The 15,688-nt window shown below is 39.3% G+C and overlaps 1 protein-coding gene across 1 annotated transcript in view; it reads right to left on the minus strand.

Moving 5' to 3' along the window:
• The window catches only part of RARB (retinoic acid receptor beta), a 399,083-nt gene that overhangs the window by 371,519 nt on the left and 11,876 nt on the right, over positions 1-15,688 (minus strand). Inside the window, exon 2 of the mRNA XM_089532927.1 lies at positions 10,382-10,454. The gene's annotated coding sequence lies outside the window, so the exon portion shown is untranslated. The remainder of the gene's footprint in view (positions 1-10,381; positions 10,455-15,688) is intronic.

Raw genomic sequence — 15,688 nt, forward strand, 5'->3', positions numbered from 1 at the left:
GAAGAGTAATTTGAATGTCAGAACCTTAGAAGTCTGGGCCAAAACCAAGCAAGGAATTGACAGACACCTAGAGGCCAAATTTTCTGTTTTCAGTGGCACAGTCTACTACTTATATATGTCTGATGCTCTGCACTTTGGTGAAAAGGGCATTAAAAATCATCATCATCATCATCTTGAAGGTATTCTCCAAATGAGGACCTTAGGTCGGAGCAAGCAGTTGTGACGTGCCTAAGGGGTGAATGTGTGAGTGTCACCAACCTCAATGTTGCATCCTTTTCCTAACACAACAAGCACTTGGAGTGACTGTACTCTATGGGTCTAAGCATCACAAGAGGTGAAGATCATAAGCACCTCAGGGCATGCACAGCCAAAACAACAGACCAGGTGAACAGCCAGAAATAAAGTCAGCAGCCCTGAGGTAGGTTCAAAGTATAATACAAAATCCAAAGCAAAATGGAAGAAGAATACTGCAGATTAGAAATGTAATTAATCAAGAAATCGAAGATCAGAACAAATTTCTATTGATGTTGTTGCTAGAGCAAACAAAAAAGAACGTAGGATTTAGGAAAGAAGTTCTGTGGTTGGGTGTTCAGATAGTGGGCAGGGCTACCACCAAAACGCTTACACAACAGCACTAAAAGGTTCCAAATAACCCACTATGCAGGCACAGATGACCTATTTGTGTGAGTCACAGGGACCACAAAGAAGAACGTGAAAATAATTAGGTGCACTTTGATGTTACTCATTTACTTTATATTTTTTGAAATAGAATTCAAAATTACAATGGCCCAAAATCATCAAAATGACCTGACCTTAAAGACTAACAAGATCACTCATTCCATTAATAACTAATGATGTTAGCAGTAATTGCACTATTTTTGTAAGTAATGCACCACACATAACATCATTTTTTGTAACATGTTATTTTCAGCCTCTGGTCAGAAAGCTGTATTTTCTTGTGGCAAACCCCTGCTGTATTATTCTGCAATGATAAAATGCCTATTATTATTATTATTATCATTATTATTATTATTATTATTATTATTATTATTATTACACTATCCCATGCTGCCAGGGTTTTGTTTTTATTTTAAATTTTAAAAAAATTCCAGAAATGCCTGAACTAAAAAAGATTTAGACACCTAAAGCAATTCAGGAACTTTTTAAAGCATAGAAAGGGGCGGGGGGGGGGGGGAGAGAGAGTTATGGAAACAAAGATTCAAGCACAGAAAATACAAAATGATTATGTTAATATGTTAATGATCTGTTCCCAATTGGCAAAGGAGTCAGGCAAGGCTGCATTCTATCACCCTATTTGTTCTGCTTGTGTGCAGAAAATATCATACAAAGAGCAGTGTTAGAAGAAGGAGGTGTAAAGATAGAAGAAGGAACATCAATAATCTAAGAGATGTAGATGACACCATAACAGTAGCAGAAAACTTCATAGACTTGAAACAATTACTAAGGAAAGTAAATGAAATAAGTGCAAAGGCAGACTTACCACTAAACATAAAAAAACAAAAATAATGACCACGGAGGATCTACTTAAATTCAACCCACACAACAAGGAAATTGAAATAGTTAAAAGTTTTCCATACCTTGGATCAAATATTGACCAGAACAGAGACTGCTGTCATGAAATCAACAGAAGACTCGGAATGGGAAGGGCTGCCTTGTACACATTAAAAAACTAGATAAAATCTTAAAGTGTAAAGATATACACTAAAGCTAGACTCATCCAAGGCATTGTATTCCCCATCACCACGTATGGATGTGACAGTTGGGCAGTGAAGAAAATGGATAAAAAGAAAATCAGCTCATTTGAGATTTGGTGCTGGGGAAGAATGGAGAAGAGAGATGCTGTGGACAGCCAAAAAGACAAACAGTGGGTCCTAGAACAGATTAAGCCTGAACTCTCAGTGGATGCCAAGATGACAAAACTAAAGTTATTGTACATTGGTCACATCATGAGAAGGCATGACTCATTAAAACAGACAACAATGTCATGGAAGGTAGAAGGTAGTAAAAGAGAGGTAGCCCACATAACAGATGGACAGAGTCAATCATGGAAGTCATGGACCTGAGTCTGCAGGACCTGAACAGAGAAATGGAGGGCAGGAGATGTTTGGGGGTTGCCATGAGTCAGGGTCAACTCAGTTAACAACAACAAACAGTATTTAATCTCACTATAATGTGTTTTGATAGCAGTTCATGTCTTTTAAGTGAAGCCTTGTACTCATTAAAAAATTCAGATTATCATTTTGTTTTTAAAAAATGCAAGCCTAAATGCCAGGGTGGCAAGTATTTGTCACAGACAAGATAAGTTGCTTATTACGATGCTAAACTATAAAACATTCTTTTTTAAAAAAAAAAATCAGAACAATTATGCAGTTGACATCATAGACACAATGACAAATGGAAGCAGGTGACATGTTAGAAGACCTAATGCAGTACACAAAAATAACTGATTTTTCTCTGATTACTGCTTAGGTGATCACAGTGTATTGGGTACTTGGTGTATGCTTGCACTGTGTTTTATTAATGCTCCAGATCAGACATCCAATTTGGAAATCAATGCTTACTTCATCATTTTTCTCTGAAAGCTTCTATTATTCACAATTGATTTAACAGAAATGAAAGGCTTACCATTAACAAGAGCCAGCTGCTGACACTTCGAAGATGAATTATTGAACTTCTGAAAGTGAATTAACTGAACCATCATCAAAACCATTGTTTGATGTCTCTCCCACTGAAGCCAGTATATTTATAATTACTGAAGCTACACAACCAAAGCTAGACTTTGAGTCACCTTCCTTAACTAAATATTAAGAAAATAAGAAAAAGCAAAGAGCTTCATTATAAATCCTCTCCATGCAGATCCTGTTCAAAATGTAGGATACGGTTTCTTTCACATCCAAAGGCATACCTCTTCAGAAGGAAGGTCCATGTTTATGCAAAATCACCACATTTAAGATCACAAACTTTTTCTAACTGTAGTACAGAAACTGTGTCTATTAAAGTTGTCTCTGGAAACAACAAAGTAAAGCGACTAAAACCACTCCCATTATGTTTCTTCAACAGTATAACTCAAATGAAACTCCCTTTGATTAATCAAACAGGCAAAGATATTTAAACTTAGTTCAAAATATTTCCAGGGACTCTGGAGATTATCACACAAAGGAAACAAGTGTCCTCCTCCCGTGATTAAATTACCATTAAATCCTGTTAATAGTGCTATTGGAGTTGAGATTATCACACACACCCGCACGCTTCTCCCATTCTTGTCCCATTTGTAAACAGTAAAGGAGGCATCATTTGGTATTAACGGGTGTTTCTGTTAATGCCAAATGATGCCTCCATTACTCTTTATAAACAGGACAAGAACAGGGGAAGCATGTGGAGGTGTGATAATCTTCCCCCTGATTCTGCTATTAGCAGGATTTAATAGCAATTTCATCATGGGAGGAGGACACTTGCCTCCCATGTGATAAAGTTCATATAGGCATCTGTACATAAAACTGAAAGACAAAAATATAAACTTTCTGCAAGATTTAGACAAGAACATTAAAGAGCTACTAGTTTACACTTCTGAAAATCATAGATTCCTTTAAATTAATTTTGCATTGCCAAATAAAAATGTATTTTATTTATTAAAATATTTTAAACTACTGTATAAGTCATACTTATGGATACCATGACAGCACAGAAATACAGACATGAATCCAATCTTGTACTGTGTCAATCAAACCACCATGGCCTGAAACACATGGGGCCAAATAATGTGGCTTCTGGCCACTTTGGGGGCATGGTGTGTACATGATGCACACCCCAAAGCAACCAGAAGCCACTCCCAGGCCATGCTAAGTAGGGAAAAACCAGACCAAAAAGCCAGTGGCTCCAGGAGCAGGCTGTGCAGTTGCCGCGGCCCCAGCCTCATTGCGGTCAGAGTGGTCTCCAGCCTTGTGCTTCAGCCCAATGTCCTAGAGAACAGTTTCCTGAACCTCTCTGAAAAAGTTAAATACATGTATGTAAGCCATACTTATGTGCACATATGTCACTAACAGGATCCCACCCATTCTCCCCTATTCATTCCTAATCCTAAAAACAGCCCTGTGGAGTGCCTCAAGGACAAATGAAAACAATGGGAGATCCTTATCACTCATTTTCCATCAGAGCTCCAATTATATTTAGGATACTTGTTGCACAAACAATATTTGTGTCTTTCTGACTTTCTCCCTCTCACTCTCCCACAAACATGTAATTACTGGATAGCAATTAATTACTTATATTCCTAATTGCAGAATGAAGTTGTTGTTGTTGTTGTTGTTGTGTTCCTTGATGGAGTTTCCAACTTATGGCAACTCTAGCAAGAAACTATTACAGGTTTTCTTGGCAAGATTTGTTCAGAGGCCCTTGCCTTCCTCTGCAGCTGAGAGAGCATGACTTGCCCAAGGTTACCCAGTGGGTTTCCATGACTGAGCATGGATTTGAACCCTGGTCTCCAGAGTCATAGCCCAATGCTCAAATCACTACACCACACTAGATATTTCCATTGTCTACAATTCCTGAAATTACCAGGGAAGTTGATTGAATATTAACACACTTAACTTAAGCTTAACTGAACTGCAAATTTAACACTGCTGTGTCTCTGCTGAAAAGTGCTGGTTTCTAATCTGATCCCTTCAGTCCACAAATGGCTAGATATTAAAACTAAAGGTCAAATTATAATGAAGAAAAGTTCCCTGTATGGCCCATTCATCTCTTCAACAAAGGAAAGATATGCAGTTCAAAAACAAGGCCAGTAGCAATGAGTTAGCAAGAAGTAACCAGCTCCTGTGGCAATCCAGATGAAAATTACCTAAAAGAATCTGCACATCCTCCAGAATCGTATGAATGTGTTTCCAATATATTACCAGTAATTTACTGGCTGGAACTAACTGGACTCCATCAAAGAGATTTCAATATATGCTATTTTGGGAAACTAAGAACTTGCTTAGCAATAAATTTACCCACAATTATTTTGGATTCCAAATCTCCCCCATCAAACTATCAGAAGATGCAAGCTCCAACATTTTAGCACTAGTGACAGCAGCCAGCTGCCTACCAATACTGTTGATCTCTATCCAGACGCTTTTGTTTATGGATTTCTAGGCATGTTACGATATTAGGGGTACCGTAAGTATTTATTTGCGGGGAAGGAACTGGCAAAACCACTTCTAAAGTATTCATTTCCTAATAAATCTCTGTGTAATAAATAGCCATAAATTGATAGGTACAGTGTGCACACATGCACACACACACGCACACACACACACACACTTTCGTTACTTCCTTTCTTCTTTGGAATTACTTAATGTACTCTTAGATGTAGAAAGGAGTGTGACACATGCTTTTGTGGGAATTTCTATTCATATTCCTCAAAATTTGGCTCTAGGTCTAAGTCTCTGTTAAGATAGCCCAGTTGCATATACGAGTATCTATAATGGTAAACAATAAGCTGACAGTACAAGATCAGTTATGATTTCTCTAACAAAATGCATCTAAAAATCAAATTCAATAATAATAATAATAATAATAATAATAATGTGGAAAATTACAGACCAATTTCCTTACTTAATTTAGATTACAAGATATTTGCCTTTATCTTGGCTGAACGCTTAAAACCTGTTTTATTTCACAAATTGAGCCAGATCAAACAGGCTTTCTTCCTGCAAGACATTTAAAACATAATACAAGAGTGATGTTAAATCTTATTGAATATTTTGAAAAAACATTCATAAGAAATTTGGAATGTTTTTTGTAGATGCATATAAGGCATTTGATAGCCTTAATTGGGATTATATGATATGCACTTTGAGTAACCTAGGGATTGGTGGCAGATATCTTAGCTGGATACAAAGCATTTATACCAACCAAACCGCAAGGCTCTTTATCAATGGAGAAAGAACTCAACAATTTAGCATACAAAAAGGGACAAGGCAAGGATGTCCCCTGTCTCCCTTCTTATTTATAACTGTTTTGGAAGACCTTAACAACAAAATTAGAAAGGACACAGAAATCACTGGAGTAAAGATTAAGAAGTACGAATTTAAACTCAAAGCTTATGCAGACGACCTTGTTATTTTTCTGGAAGACCCAGCTACCTGCATACATAAAGTTATAGACACAATTAACAACTTTGGCATAGCATCAGGATTTACAATAAACACTCAGAAATCAGTAATTATAACTGAAAATGTACCATTAGCTGAAGAAAAGGAAATACATGAATGAACTAAATGTAAAGTTGTGAAAAAGACCAAATATCTAGGTATTTGGATCACCAATATAAATGCTGAACTGTTTGAGAACAATTACAAGTCTATATGGAAAAAAAACTAAACAGGATCTTATGAAATGGTCTAAGATAAACCTATCCTTTTCTGGAAGAATCGCAGCTGTCAAAATGTCTGTGCTGCCAAAGCTCAATTATCTTTTTACTAATACAGTGCGCCCGCGCCATACACGGGCGTGCCATACGCGGACTTGAGCGTATGCACTCAAGCCGCGGTGCACGTGCGGGGCGGAAGGGGCGGCGCGTCCCATTCAATTGAATGGGCGCGTGCGCCCGTTGCGCCCCGCGCACACCCGCGCCGCCGCGCACGAGCCCCATTGTTTCCAATGGGGCTCGAGCATAGGCGGAATTCGCCTTACGCGGAGGGATCCGGAACAGATCCCCCGCGTAAGGCAAGGACGCACTGTATCCCAATCATCTCAAATTTAAAAATATTAGAAGATTGGGATAAAGAAATAAGGAAGTTTGTTTGGGCGGGAGAGAAACCCTAATTGACACTCATATAAATGGTGGCTGTAACCAGCTGATTTTCAGTTATATTTTCAAGCCAACAGCCTAATATTATTGTTTTTTCTAATGAGATATACCTAGTAATGATATGGCCAAAGCAGGACAGCCTTAATTTGATCATGTTGGCTTCCATGGAGATTTCAGGCTTGATCTGTTCAGGGACCCATCTGTTTGTCTTTTTGGCTTTCTGTGATTATCTCCAGCACTCTTCTTCAGCACATCTTAAATGAACTGATTTTCTTCCTATCTTCACTGTCCAGCTCTCACATCCATAGAAGGTGAGGGCTTGGATGATTCTGACTTTAGTGCTCAGTTGTATATCAATACAATTTAGGATCTTTTCTAGTTCTTTCATAAATGCCCTTCCCATTCTTAGTCTCTTTCTAATTTCTCAATTGCAGCCATGATTCTGATCAATGTTTGATCCTAAATATGGGAATTCTTTAACTATTTCAATTTCTTCATTGTCTAGGTTGAATTTATGTAATTCATCCACTGTCATAAGTTTTGTTTTCTTTATGTTCAGCATTAAGCCTGCCTTTGCACTTTCATCTTTGACTTTCCTTATCTGAAAACATAGGTTAGTAAAAAATGATTTTCCTGTTTTCAGATTCTCAAGAAGAGAAATAGTAATTAACTCGCTTTCAGCTTGTAATAATAGTTATTTAGAACAGAGTATTTTTACAAGTCTGGTGGTAAGGCATGTTGGGTGTGCCATAATGGTAAACTGAAGAAAGTTCAAAAGTTCAGTTTAAGTGACTGTCATCACATGTTACATGATGGCTGACATGGTCAGAAGACGGCTAAGGGCCTGTGAGTGATAAGAGGCAATCATCACTGGTGACTTATCACCCAACAACTGTCAACAGCACTTTCACACATTTGAGTTATCAGTGTCATCATGTGAATATCGCAATATATGAATTCACAGTCTGAATACTAACTCAAGCGGGAATGAAAAGAGAAGATCAGACACCTGTGCAATGCTTTGAGAGACAAAATGCAGATTTTACCGGGTATATCTGTCAAGAGACTAAGGTGCTGGGGTTTTTGTTTTAAGTTAATGGGGAAACAAGAAATGAATGGAAAGTGATATATGTGGTGAACTGTGCATCTTTCCTATGCCACCAGTATGGAAAATAACTGAAGAGGGGTCTAGGAAAGCAGTCCATACATATATATGGCACACCATTACTCAAATCCCCAAAGATTCCCATCTGAGTACAAAGGTGCAAACATTCAGGACATAATCTTAATCAATGTTCAGCCCAGAAATGTGCAAAGACACAGTGTCCCTGAGCATGCCAGAAAACTGCCTTTTCGTCACTGCTGTGCCACGATCCAAGTAAACACCAACATGTCTATTACAGGTCATACAGAATCTTCCTCAGGATAACAGCAACTTTAAGACAGTGATATTCATTTAAAACACCAACAACCACTGTCATTTTGAGCCTGTTCCACATACACACAGAGAGAGCTATGTGTGGGGGTTATTTCTTTTAAAGGCACTTGCTTTCAGACAATTGATGTAGCACGTAGATTGACTCTTACAGAACAAGATTTCTAGAAGAAGTTTTTTTCATGGTCCAAAACACACTGCAGAAATAATCCAGTTTGAGACCACTTTAACTGTCCTGGCTCAATGCTAGAGAATTCTGGGAACTGTAGATCTGTGAGATATTTAGCTTTCTCTGTCAGAAGGCTCTGGCGCCACAATAAACTACAGTTCCCAGGATTTCCTAGCCCTGAGCCAGGGCAGTTAAAGTGGTCTCAAACTGGATTATTTCTTGCAGTGTGTTTTGGACCCATGTATCATCCTAGAAATTATGCCCTAGATAATGCTGCCACAGTTCAAGTGTAAAAAAGGTCAATGTATGCCTTCATCATTGCCCTGCATATGCCCTTTAAGGCTGCCACCAACATTTGATTTTCCTTTTCTCTTCATTTTCCCTGATCATCTTTGATTGATTTCTCTGATCACCAATGAAAAACATTCCTGAATTTAAAGAATCATCAATTAAAGAATCATTATTACAGTATATGGTTTTAAACTACAGAAGTGCTGAAATGTACTCTTTTGCCAAGAATGAAGTTTCAATGTGAGCTCCTTTCAACATTGATTTCTCACAGAAGAAACATATCTGTTTTGAAACTGTGCTAAAAAAATTACAATAGAAAGAGTAGTATTGTACAAATAATCTCTAAAAAGAATTACAAAATGTTTATGTTTTTGTTTTAGGGCTGTAATTTTCTTTTGTATGTCTTTAATGATATGTATATAATAATGAGGCTAAACTCGTGTTTTATCTCCAAACCACCACTCCACCCACCCCACACAAACATTAACATTTAAAACACAAATTGAATCTCCCTTATCTGGAATTCCTAAATCCAAAATATTCCAAAACCCAAAACTTTTTTCATGCGTGGCTTGGATAGTGACACCTTTGCTTTCTGATGGTTCAATGTAGACAAACCTTGTCTCACCACAAAATTATGCCTAATTATATTACATTTGTATTCCACCCCTTCTCTAACTTCCATAAGTGAAGAATGTCTTCTTACAAAAGTATGGCACAAAATTTATTACACAACTATAGTATATCTGAATCACAACTTCCCTGACTAATTTCCATTTCTGTGGCTATTCTTTACTTCCCAGAAAGTGGCAAGTCTTACCACGCAAATCCTCCTTTCTACATGCAGCAGGAAACAGAATTTAATTAACTGATTAGCTTCTTTTTTTCCCTTTAGTTACAAAGAATATTTGTTGCAAGAATAAACAAGGACATAATAGCAAACTCTTCAAGGAACTCTGTACATCATAGAATACCAAGATGGTTCTAAACATGGTTAAGAAATTAGGAGTATGCCATGGCATTACTTATTTTATTTACTAAGAGCATTTATTTACTGTCTCTCAGCCTGCCATGGACCCCAGATTGCACAATATTCTCTCACTCTATTTGACAGCATGAATTCCTCTCCTTTTGTTAATCCTCCGTATCAATGGGAGTTTGATTCCCAGACCCCACGCAAATATAAAAAAGTGTGTCCCATATTTTCAAAGGTCCCATATTATTAAATAGTAGTGACATGAATGTGGATGTCTCAGCATGTCTGTGTTCTCACTGCCATTTAAAAATATGGGATGATTGATTTGTAGTTAGTGGAATTTGTGGAACCATGGCCTTTAGATGTGGAGGGCCCACTGTATTAACTATTAAGGCTAATCAGATTTCCTCCTAACAATAATGCACCAAACAAGCATCAAAACCTGGTTTCAAATTCTGAACAAAAGAGAACCACAGTAAGCTGCAACTTTTGTTTAATGTCAGCACCAATGTAACACTTCACAGCACTAATACTACGCATAAAAAGGGTGGGGAAAATCCATGCTCCAAGAAGGGAAAAACAGACAGCATACAATCCCATCTTTATGGCTGAGTGATCAAGAATGCTATGTGTGTATCAGTTTCCTACATTTATTTTTTTTTAAAAAAAAAGATCTGTTTAATGACTACTTAAACTTACCTCTTACTGAACCATAGCATCTGAAAAAAAGAAGCAATGAAGAAGAGGAGATGATACTTGACATGCCCTTCACCTAGAAAAGGAAGAGAAGGGCGTAAAGGGAGGGTAGTTGATGAGAATAACAACCATACATCAAACATTCCCAACTCCAGAAACATGAAGAACAGTAGTAGTAGAGAACTATTATTACTATTCTATTCTATTCTATTTATTTATTTATTTATTTAATACCTCACCGTCCTCCCAGTACAGGGACACAATTAACACAATAAGACAGCCAATAATAACTTTGTGGCATGCAGAAGGGGGTCTTGGGGTACCAGACTTCAACAGGATCCCTTCCTTTGATTTACCAACAATCCCTATGGGATCTTGGAAGAAACAGGGCAAGGGCTGAAAGTGTGGCGGCAGCTGCAGCCACTCCACCACAAAGCAAGGTGGCAAGAGAAATGCGAGAGGTGTGGGGCAAGTCAGCAGGAACAGCCAGGAATTCAAAAGTGAGTGAGGAGAAGCAGACAGGAAGGAAGGTGACAAGGAGGAAAACACATGGGAAGGCAGCAGAGGCAGAGAAAGAAGGCAAAGGAGGACCCAAGGGGAAGGTAGCGGGGAGAGAGACTATGAATAGAGGCGAAAAGAGAAGAGGAGACCAGGAGATAGACAGGAACCAAGAAGACTGGGACAGGCAGATGAAGAGAGAAGAGGCAGGGAAGGTTAGTGGACAGGGAAGGCAGCTGTGAACAGGATAGAAATATGTGTGCAGGAAGACAGAGGTGGAAAAACAGAGGCGGAGAAGGAGAACTGCAGACTGGGGGGAAGTGTGGCTTGAATATCGGTGATTTTATGTTTTTGCACAGGAGGGTCCAGAACGGATCCCCCGCAAAAGCGAAGGGGCGGCTGTAAATAAATAGGTACTACTTCAGTGGGAAGGTAACAGTGTTCAGTGCCATCATGCTGGCCATATGACTATCAGGACAGTCTTCGGACAACGCTGGCTCTTCGGCTTACTAACGGAGATGAGCACCACCCCCTACAGTCCGTTAAGACTAGACACTCATTTCAAGGGACTACCTTTACGTTTATCTTTAAGTCTGACAGGCAAGCTTGACCACAGATGCATTGCATCTATCAACATTCCAGTAGTTCCTGCTTTTAAGGTGAGTGTACAGAAATGCATATTGTGCCCAGTTCCTGGGGTGCTGGTGGGGGTCAACAGGGAGGAAAGAGCACCCACAGCAATTAAGCTGCATGTGCTGGCATCATGGCCAGTCCTTTACCCAAAAAGGGCCATTGCCACCTACATTCTGGATGGCTTCGCAAATGGATTTAGGATTCTTTATTCCAGTAAGTGCACCATTTCCAATGCTCCTGACTCTCAGTCTGTTTCTAACCTTCACGATACTGTGAGAGCAAAAGTGGTAAAGGAACTGCAGGTGGGTATATCTAGCTCTCATGCAAAACTCCCTTTTCCTAATCATTGTCTGTCACCACTGGGAGTCATTCCAAAGAAGACCCAGGAGGAATATCGTTTCATACATAATCTTTCTTTCCCAAAGGGGTAATCAATCAATGATGCAAAGACCAGTGTTTTTAGATGTGACTTGCAATGATTCGTGATTTGGGCCCAGCTACTCTTCTGGTGAAGTGTGATATAAAATCAACATTCTGGCTGCTGCAAGTTCACCAGGATGATTTTAACCCCTTCAGCTTTCACTTTGAGTGCATCTTTTATTTTGACAAAGCTATGTCCATGGGCTGCTTGATATCATGCCATGCTTTCAAGCAGTTCAATATATTCCTTGAGGGTTGTGCAATTAAAAGGACAGGGAATCTTGCAATTACATGCTATCTTGATGACTTCCTATTCACTGGCTGGCCTTCCTTGACTTGCACAGGTACCCTTAAGTCTGTCAAGATCTGATCCAAGTCCTCAATGTTCCCCTCACACATGAGAAGATGGAGGGCCCTCTTACCATGCTTATGTTTCTCATTATTGAGCTGGACACTATGCTAAGTATTTCATGCCTGCCCATTGAGAAGTTGGAGGCTCTCCAGCAACAGATGGATTCCATGCTCAGCAGAGTTGCATTTCTTTCAAGTTCTCGCCAGTCACTTGAATTTCACATGCAGGGTTGTACTGAGGCAGACATTCTGTGCTCACCTATATGAGATCCCAAACAGAGTTACTGTCCCACATCACCACAACAGGATCACCAGCAAGATTCAGAAAGACTTGAAGTTGTGAAGCATTTTCCTCCTCAATTATAATGGGCTGTCATTTTACAGGAGCACATTACTCCTCTATGCTAATCTTCAAGTAAAGTCTCATGCAGGAGCTCTGTATGGTTGTGCTGACCCATGGCTGGATGACTGGCTAAGTAATGGACTTACTAGAGATTTGAGTTTTCTTGAATTCTTTCATATAGTGGTGGCTGTCCATATTTGGGTGGTCAAATTTGCCAAAAGGTCTCCCCTGTTTTGGTGCAACAATGCCACTGATGTCAGCATAGTTAACACTCAAAGACCCAAATTCCCTGGGATCACAAAGTTAGTAAGATGTTTCATCCCACAGTGTTTGAACCGCAGCATACTTTTTCACACACACCATGTGGCAGGAGTACAGAACTCTCTGACAGATTTCCTCTCCCATCTTCAGTCTGGCAGGTTTCGTGAGATAGCCCTGCTTGCCTTTCCACAACTGATGGAGGTACTAGCACATCTTTGGAACCTTAGCAGATAAGAGATGGAGCATGCCATTCTATTGCTAGCCCCATTGACCCTCAAGGTATACCAGGGCAGTCTATGGGTCTTCTGGAACTTTCTTAAAACTTTGGGTAAACTGGCAGGATGGCCTGTAAGGGATGGAGTCATGTTATAATTCACAGTCCATTTAAAAGAATCAGGACTATCTTCTCACACAGCTTGGCTGCCATGTCATTTTATGGCAAGGCAGTTGGCTTTGTAAATCCCATCGCCAGCTTACCAGATCCAGCAGGTGTTGGAGGACTGGGCTAAGGAGACACCTATCCTCTTGATCCTCTCCTACCAATATCAGAGGTCGTCTTCCTGCACCTTATCAAGTCACTGCCATCAGTTTGCAGATCTTCAGATAAGGTAGTGGTTTTGGAGGTTGCTTTTACACTGGTATTTTTCACTGCCTCTTCCCATGTTCCTCACGAGATGACTCTGGACAGTTTTTATCATCATCCAATCTCCTTTTAGTCCAATGAGGCATGCAGATTAATCTGAAGCACTCTTAAGACTGATCAGCATGGTAAAGGTTGGATAATAATACTGGGTATGGCCTCTCCAGGACAGCTTTGCTCCATCTAGTCAATGCTTTATTACTTGAACCAGCATCCACAGGTTCCAAAGCACTATCTGTGCACACTTCAATACCAATTCCATTCTGTCCTTAGGAACATCATTTCAGCAAATAGCCTCCCTGCCCATAAGTTTTCTACACATTCCTTTCATAATGGAACTGCTACAGCAGCAGCCAAGCGTGGTTTGCCAACTTCCACTATCCAGAGAATGGAGCGGTGGGAGTCCACAGCCTTCGAGACCTATGTTAAGTACCAGACTAGCAGGCTGGTCTAAGGGGCAGGGGAAAGAGCCCAAGAACCCCCCCCCCCATTTAATTATCTGTGTTTTCTCTGACCAGAAACCCCTCAATCAGTGTGGACAGTCAGACACCATCAGTCTATTTGGGCAGGGTATGTGAACTCACTATTATGCACATGACAAGGATCAGCTGTTGAGGTTGCCATAGTATGCTGTGGGGGACTCCCACATTCATCAAGTTTGTGGCAAATCATCCCATGTCCAATAGCATTCTGCTTCATCTGAGTGAGAACAACCTGGTCAAGATGCCAGGGCTACAACCCATGAGCACGGTAATGGTGCACCTCAATATTGGATGCCTATTCACTGGCATCCTCATCCTGGGGACAAATTTACTTCCAAGATATGTTTGGTGGAGTGCTCTTATCAACACTACAATCAGTCCTATGTGCCATCATGTTAACTGAAACATCTTTCGTAATCTCACATGGATTGGTAAATGGGAAATAAATGTTTAAATAAATAAATAACTACAACTGCAGCCTTACTTCATTTCATTTCACATTTTTCCTTGTGACAAGTTCAGGACAAATTAAAACTAAAGAGAAGATGAAGAAATCCTCTTTATTTAGTAAGTGTCTCACCTTTCTCTCATATGCAGTAAAAGGTGGCTAAATCCTTCTAAAGCACACATAAAATCCTCTCATCTTAATCTAGTGAATCATTACTGAGTGCAGTCATTTGTTGCACTATACAGCTATATCAGGTTGATACTATTTAAATTTGTCAGAGCTCCATCCCAAGAGATTTCTGAGATACAAAGTCAAATGAGATAGTTAAAATCTAGAGAGCCCACAAAGTACAATTCACACTAGTACCCTAGAATATAGAATTAAACTGATTTAATTCCTCTCTTCTCACAGTACCTTGGTTCTTTCAAAGTATCTCACCAAACTATGTACAAATCCCAGATGGAGCCAAACCACCTAAAGCATTATTAAACTGACATAACTGTAGTACAGATACAAGTATTGTATTGTCTTAATCCACTGAATCTTTACTCAGACAACAAGGAAACAAACCACCCTAAATACCATTAACCACCTTCTTAACTCTAGGAAAGTAACAAAATTTTTGGCAAAAGTATAATTAAATAATTAAAATAAAATGAATCCAGATAACACCTGGCTCCCAAATCACGAGTGGCAGAGGGGGTAGGACAAGTAGGCTGCAAAAGCCTCTAAGCTTTCCATGCACATTCTCTAGAGTTCCAATCAAGCAAATAATATTAAGAATGACACACACACACCAAATATAGAAGCTTGAACTCCTAAGAAACCACATACTTCATGAGGAAAACTAGTGCCACTTGCAAGAATTCCAACAAAGCAGCAGGAAGACCTCCGAGTTTGTTGTTTGGTAAGGCACTTAAAGGCACTAAATTGCCAAACCCACAATATCATAGGACAGACCCATGGACAGCTGAAGTCAACTAATAGTGCTATAACTGTGTAGTGCAATTATGCCCCAGGATAACTACAATAAAACTATTACAAACTTTTAGTACAAAAATGATGGCTAGAATAACTGACAAGAATTCAAGCGGCACTGAACAACCAGTATATTTCTTCTCATTTTATTTTTATTGCCATTTTTATGTATTGTCTACAATTCAAATACAAAACATCTATACATCTTATGCATTTTCTGTATACAAATGAAATTATAAAACTTCTTTTCCCTCCA

This window comes from Sceloporus occidentalis, unplaced genomic scaffold (genome assembly GCF_023333645.1).
Source record: "Sceloporus occidentalis isolate IW3139 unplaced genomic scaffold, rSceOcc1.0.p SCAF_7, whole genome shotgun sequence".
Taxonomy (NCBI): Eukaryota; Metazoa; Chordata; class Lepidosauria; order Squamata; family Phrynosomatidae; genus Sceloporus; species Sceloporus occidentalis.